This window comes from Ammospiza caudacuta, chromosome 14 (genome assembly GCF_027887145.1).
Source record: "Ammospiza caudacuta isolate bAmmCau1 chromosome 14, bAmmCau1.pri, whole genome shotgun sequence".
Classification (NCBI taxonomy): domain Eukaryota; kingdom Metazoa; phylum Chordata; class Aves; order Passeriformes; family Passerellidae; genus Ammospiza; species Ammospiza caudacuta.
Genome location: NC_080606.1, coordinates 5,219,594 through 5,226,702, shown reverse-complemented (window position 1 = coordinate 5,226,702; position 7,109 = coordinate 5,219,594). Strand labels below are relative to the sequence as shown.

Here is a 7,109-nt window from a genome sequence, read left to right as displayed (position 1 = left end):
GACACCAGCTCTCACACATATGCATAGCATCTATCATCTCCTCTCACATACTGGGAATATGTATGGTGAATATTAATTTTACTACTTTTTCCTCTCTCCTTCTGTGAAAATAATGTACTTTGACCCCACAGCACTCAGAAACAGAAAACAGAAAATATAAATTAAACAGGACTCTCAATTCCCAAAGTTTGAAGCACTCTGGCACCTTGTATTAACTGGAAGACTTTCAGGAACCCAATTACTGGGGTGGCAGATTGCTGCAGATGATTCCTCTGCCTTAAACAGATTCTGTCTGCAAGAACTGATGAAACCCCACTTTATCTCACCTCTGCCTCCTCCCTCCAACACGCCAGGACCTCCCAAAATCTCCAGCTACATGAATATTGGTCCCTCTTCATTTGGTTTTATTTGGTCCATCTTCATCCCTGAGGCGTCTCTGTCTGGCAAAGGCATTTGCATGACTGGTGAATAGAAAGGAAGAAATGGTTTAAATTCCAAATAGAGTCTGCTTTTGTAGAAATGAATAGCCATGATTTTATTCTGCACCCCAAAATGCTCCAAAATATGGCTTTGCCCTGCTTGGGGTACTAATAGTTCATACATCTGCTGACATGCTTCAGATCTTCACCTGCTTTTAAGTTCACTCTTCTCTCCTGACCACAACGAATCTGCAATCAGATTTCTTGATAGCAAACGGAAACTGAAGTTATTTGAGGGCACATCCATCCTCTGAGCCAGCAGGACAAGAACCTACCCCAAGCTAGAAGATGTTTTGTCCCTGTAACCCAAGCTCATCTGCCTGGGGACACCCAGTTAAAAAAATTAAAATAAAATTAAATTTAAAAACTAAAAAAAAGTCAAACTAAAAAAAAGTAAAAATAAAAAAAAGTAAAAATAAAAAAGTAAAAATAAAAAAAAGTAAAAATAAAAAAAGTAAAAATAAAAAAAAGTAAAAATAAAAAAAAGTAAAAATAAAAAAAAAGTAAAAATAAAAAAGTAAAAATAAAAAAGTAAAAATAAAAAATGTAAAAATAAAAAATGTAAAAATAAAAAATGTAAAAATAAAAAATGTAAAAATAAAAAAATGTAAAAATAAAATTAAAAAATAAGCACTATTTCCTGTGGCAGAACACCACGTTCACTCAGTTTTGTGGCACAAGGAATTCCATGTGGGGATCTGGGGCCATGCTTTGTTGAACCATTCTCAGCAAAACCACAGAACACAAGCAAACATTCCAGAGACTTATGAAAAACCATTGCCTTTCCAATAATTAACAGCACAAAACATTAAGAAGGACTGTTAAACACCCTCTGGGATTGGGTTTTTTTAAAAAAAGATAATAAATAAATGGGAAAAAACAAGATTTGGAAGAACAATGCAAGCATGCATTAAAGACAGACATTAAGTTTCTGTTTCCAAGGACAAATCCATTGGTGCCAGCAAGCCACAAGTGATGTGTACCAGGCAGTGCTAGACATTTGCACTGCTGCCCAAAGCCCTGGAGCATCCCTGAGTGCCTGGGGTGTAACAAAGCCATAATGAGGAGAGCAGAACCAGAGCAGCTGGCAGTGCTGCATCACAGGGAGATCTTATCCAATTTGTTAAAACTAAGAGTGCTGGAACATACAAAAAAACCCTGAGGCATATTGTAGCAATTGGCACAGAAGTTTCAAACACTTGATCAATTCTAGTCCTGACCTCCACACTCAGGAGTGAAAATAACATTCCCAGTTTTTTTTGTCCGGCGTCACTACAACAAAAATTAAAATATTAAACCATGTAAATATTATGAAGTTAATGTCTTCCTCTGATGACAAGAGGAAAAAACATCTTCAGGCAATGGTTACAAATGTGACATTGACCCAGCAATCATCTATTAAATTAGAAAAATACTGCAATTGATTGAGAACACTTGGACTGCACTTACACAGAAAAAATCTCATAGGATAAAATATCTTCTCATCAGAAAGGACAGGCTTTTGGAAAGATGGTTTATTCTTAACAGAAACTTAGTGAATTATCAGGCTTTTGAGAAGATGATTTATTCTAAAGAGAAACTTTGTGAATTTTTTCACTTCATTGATCAAATGTATCAGGAACAAAAATCCAGTTATTATTGATTTATTGGCAGGTCCTGGAGACCAGTAAATGTATTATTTTTGTATCTTCCAGACCAGGAAGATTCACAGCTTGAAAAAGCAACCTTCTGTCACAGAGCAAGTAATAGATTAAAAATGAGAAGAGCAATATGTTTTTGTCATCAGAACTTGCTGCAATGCTATATTCAGGCATCTGAAGCATTTTTCAGCACTGCAGAGCATATTAAGAGATTAATTCATGTCACTACACAGTGTGTGACATTCCAGGGTAAGTAATTTGCAGTAGACACCAAGTTTCCTACTTTTTTTTTTGCACAAAGTTAGCAAACTGAGCTTGTAGTAGGGACTACAGTGAGTCAGAAATGTTCTGGGTTTTGGAAGAAAATGTGAATCCAGTGACATGGATGTTTAAAAAGGGCCATTTGTTCTGCAGCATTATGGGCCATGGCTATAAAAGGGGGTGAGAAATCCTCCCCAGATTTGGGGTCATGGCCCTCTCCCCACTGTGTTTCAGGCCAAAGGAGGCAGTGCAGGTGTTCCTCTGGCTCCAGGTGCCCCCTGCACTGGAGGAACAAGAATTCCTGGACCTCTGTGCACTGCTGTCATGGTTTAACCCCATCCTGAAACTCAGCCCCACACTGCCACTTGCTCAACCCCACACCAGAGAAAAGTGAGAAAACAAACCAGAAAATCAAACCTGCTGTTCTACAGAGTCCATCATGCCATACCTGCCAGTTTACCTGGAGCTGCATCAAAGCTCTGGGGCAAATTCAGTGGGTAGAGAACTCACACTTCAGAGGGTTTTATCGCTGCTAAATACACTGTACATTTGCTTGGGAGGGGATATATTTCTCCTTGATTTACCCATGTTAGTTAAATGTCACTGATATCTTTGGCTGCCAGAAGTGGTAAATAAATGTGATAAAAAATACGTACAGCCCAGTCAAATGTAGCCTCATTGCAATGAATCAAGGGAAATATTATGAAAAATGTTTGAAATCAAGCCAAGGATATCAACCCATTACATTTTAATAAATACTGTTATTTTACATATTGGCACCATTTTACCCATATTATAGCATTTTACTGATGATTTTTGTCACAACAGGTTTTTCTTCATGTAAAAATCGCACATTTCCCAGTGATTTGATCTCTGACATGTTTTGTATTTGAAAATTTCCATTTTTGTTTGGATAACAGAAGTAGAGCCAAATTAACCTGGGCAAAAACTTGGCAAAAGGTAGAAACTATTATTGTCAAGTCCAGGTAATCCACATCTGAGAGCTGCTAATCAAAATTGCACAAGCACAGCAAAAATATTGACTGTTCTTCCTATTACCTTGCAAAAATAAACAGATTTGTAGCTCTGCTGAGACCTTTGCTCATTAATTCCCTGTGAGAGTTAAATTTGATAACTGAATGTTCTAGGCATACATTATTTTGCCATGTTATAAAATTCTCAAGTGAATTAATCTAATAATGAAAAAATCCTGACCAATAGAGGTTGAAAGGAAAAGCCATGTTTCACAATCCTGTAGAAAACCTAGTAAATAATTTTTTTTAAATCTGCTTGTGAAAAGGTTGTAAGCTAAATATTTGTTCCTTGTTCACCCTCCCAAATCTAAAAGCTCTGATGTATTTACATTAGAGATCCTAATTTTCAAAGCATATCCAAAGACATACTCAAAGAAAATGAAGGATAAGTATTTCCTCTAAAGATCTCACATCTGGGATTGAATAGGGCTGAGCCCTAAATTAAAATGCCACAGAGAGCTGGTTAAAGAACAGCTCCTGAAACTCTGAGGCCACAAATTCCTGAGTCTCCCTTGCATCACCAGGATTCTATCTCAGGCAGGAGCTCAAACTACCCAGCATCACCCAAAATCTCCAGCAAATCTGGAACTGGCAGGGGAAGTGGGGTGGGACTGCTGCTCCTGAAACCACAAATGCATTGTCTAGGGCTGACCCAAAAGTGCACAAGCACTCCTGAAGGAGCTTGGACTAAAGGAGAAACTGAAAAACTTATTCTGGAAAAAAAGGAAAAAAGGAAAAAAGGAAAAAAAGAAAAAAAAGAAAAAAAGAAAAAAAGAAAAAAAGAAAAAAAGAAAAAAAGAAAAAAAGAAAAAAAGAAAAAAAGAAAAAAAGAAAAAAAATATCACAGAGATGTAGAAAATACTACAAGCTGCATACCATGGGCAAAAAGAAGTGGAATCAGAAGACAAGAAAAACAACTGTGCCACTGATTTCTTTCTCATCTTGAAAGAAAAACCTCCTTCTGCAGAGTTAATGAATGGAGAATCAACTGACAATTGTTCTGCATAAGGGTCTACAACATGACCTTTCTGAAGCCATGTAGCTCCAAGACACTCTTTTAATTGAACAAAAATAAAGTGTTCCTGATTAAGAAGAAAAAGTCAAGAGGTTGTTAAATTCTGTGTCCAAATGTGAAAAAAAAGTCAAAACATGATCAGAGCATCGTTTTGTGTCCTGTAACAGCACTCTCTGTACAACAGGCTTTTCTGATCAACTTTTTCTCCTTCAGAAAAGTCCATGCTTTTTTAATTGCATGGCATGTAAGATAAAAGAAAGTAACGATGTATGTGTTCTGAACAAGCTGAAAACCATGAGTCAAGGTTTCTCTGAGACAGAAATCAATTTTGTGTAAGTCAGGCCATCACACCTGGTTTGATCAGACAGGGTCTTCCTTTGATGGTAGGAAACAGCAGAGCCAGAATATCAATGTGCCCACAATCAGTCTCAATGATGAGGTTCCCTGTTAAGCACAATCCTTGAACTTCTGTGGGTGGCACCTCACCAAATTCCCCACCAATTAAATAGAAATAGTCTATCCATTAAGGTGCCACAAATCTCTAGGGAGAGGGAAGACATCTTTGAGGATGTCCCACTACACCATTGCTCCATTTGTAGACTCCTTCCTGAGCATCCTCTTTTGTCTGCCATCAAACAAACATGGGATATTGGGCTAGACCAATCTTCAGCTCAAAATTGTGTCAATTCTTATATGATTAAATAAAACCTATTTTTTAACTCTTAATCTATACACTATTTAATCTACATGAAACCAAAAAGCCTCCTCTTTGATGTGCATTAGAGACGTTTGAAGATCCCTTCCAACACAAACTATTCCATGACTCTGTGACACTGCACGTGCAGAGTGGAACCCACACAGAATATAGAACAGGCTGCAGTAATGTGCAAACGGGCCCATCCCCAGGCAGCTGGGAGCACAGGCACACACGAGGGGTCTGCAGACAGCAGGAGGAGGAACAGAGATGATCAGCACGTTCCCATGGCTTGAGCATCTCCCAGGAGATGAATTGTGCAAAGAGGAGCAGCATCCTGGAACTCCTATTGAACACCACAGTGGGCAGAACACTGAGTTATGCACTGTTTACTTCTCACTTCCACCACTGGGTTCCTACCAGCATCCTCTAAGGCACAAAAACCACCAAAAACAAGTCTGAATCATACCTTGGTCAGCTTTCATTGGATTTATCAGTGAACCTGGGCCTTCACACCCACAGGGGATTCAGTTTACCCTGGGAATACAAAGCAGCACACAATTATATTTTCCTTGCAGGCACTAATCACCAGTTATCCCCAAGAAGAAGAGCTATTGCACTGCACACAGACTGAGCTGCAAGCTGTCCCTTGCTTGTGACAATGCCCCATGTGGTGTTCTCAAGCAGAGCCACGTGGAAAACAAGGGCAGGAATTTTTGTTCTGATGTTCTAGATTGAGCCCCAAAAGATAAAGGAAGAACTTCAACTTCCATATATCAAGAGCTATCACCAAACCAACAGAATAGTGCAAGTATCTTAGAAACCAGACAACCTATAAAAAGTATATATAAACCCCATTTATACATAGATTTAAGAGCCCAGCTTTATCACCCACCTTAAAAGTGCTGGCTTCTCATCAAATCAGTAGCTGTTCTTCAGCAGAAGCAGAGACAGATTGCATGAAACATGTTGTGATTTGCTATGCTCTGTAAATATAAACTAAAAAGGTATAAAAAATGTGCTTATGAAAAATACATAGCCAAAAAAAAAGAGGAAGAAAAGTATACATAAACAAAACAACTGAGATATAAATGCAAATGATGCTGCAGAATTTAGGACATTATATATAATAAATAGATTTAACCATTTATATGGGATACTAAGAAAAACCTTACATTCTATTGTTGACAGATGAAGAGGATTTAATTAACAGCAGGGGAAGTGGAGGGCAAATTATCACCAGTTCAACGAGAAAAAATTATTTTTAGTCAAAGGATTTAAAACTTTGAAGAGTGTAAATTCTCCTGCTTCAAGTCTTTATTCAGCTTCTCACAGACGGAAGGAGGAAACCAAATCATCTGGGGGAAGCTCTTCCTTTATTGCTCCAGCAATGCTTCTCATGTCCTTCCTTCAAAAACTGGTCCTGACTGTTACCAGAGACAGAGTGCAGAGACAGGGGAGCCTTGCTTTTATCTCATGTGGCAACTCCTATATCAAAAAATCCAAAAAATAGGAAATCCTGAGGCCTACAAAATCTTTGTATCCTCAAGTGTAGGAATCCAAATGCAACAGGCAGAATTAACAGAAGTCTTTTTTATGGATTTCTGTGGACATTACCTGGGGCCCCTGAGACCACAGCACAAATGAGAACTGTAAAATATATTCACAGTCCTGTCAAAACCTGAAGACTAATGACCTAATATGAAGTCTTTAAGTTGGTGATACAAAGATATCCATCAAAATTTTATTCGGAGGTGTGAACACTTCAAGTGACAATGGGGTAATTTGAGCTTGTAAGGCAGTAAAAGGAGGTGTTTCCTTCTGCTTTTCAAGTCCACTTGAACATTGTCATGCTCTACAGGCAAGTTATGATGGTGGGGAGGAAATTTAATTCACAACTGAGAAAAATGTGTAAATCCACTGGAAAGTGAAGCAGAGAGAAAATTCTGAATTTCTGCAGGAGCCTTAGGCACAGGTGCTGCCCAT

The 7,109-nt window shown here is 38.1% G+C and overlaps 1 long non-coding RNA gene across 1 annotated transcript; it reads right to left on the bottom strand.

Annotated features, from left to right (window-relative positions):
• Nucleotides 1–258: 258 nt before the first annotated feature.
• LOC131564072 (uncharacterized) lies at nucleotides 259–6,092 on the bottom strand. Its single transcript, XR_009275351.1, has 3 exons — nucleotides 6,019–6,092; nucleotides 5,593–5,660; nucleotides 259–461 (listed from the first exon to the last, which is right to left on the bottom strand). It is a non-coding gene; the product is annotated as an uncharacterized LOC131564072 (long non-coding RNA).
• Nucleotides 6,093–7,109: the final 1,017 nt, after the last annotated feature.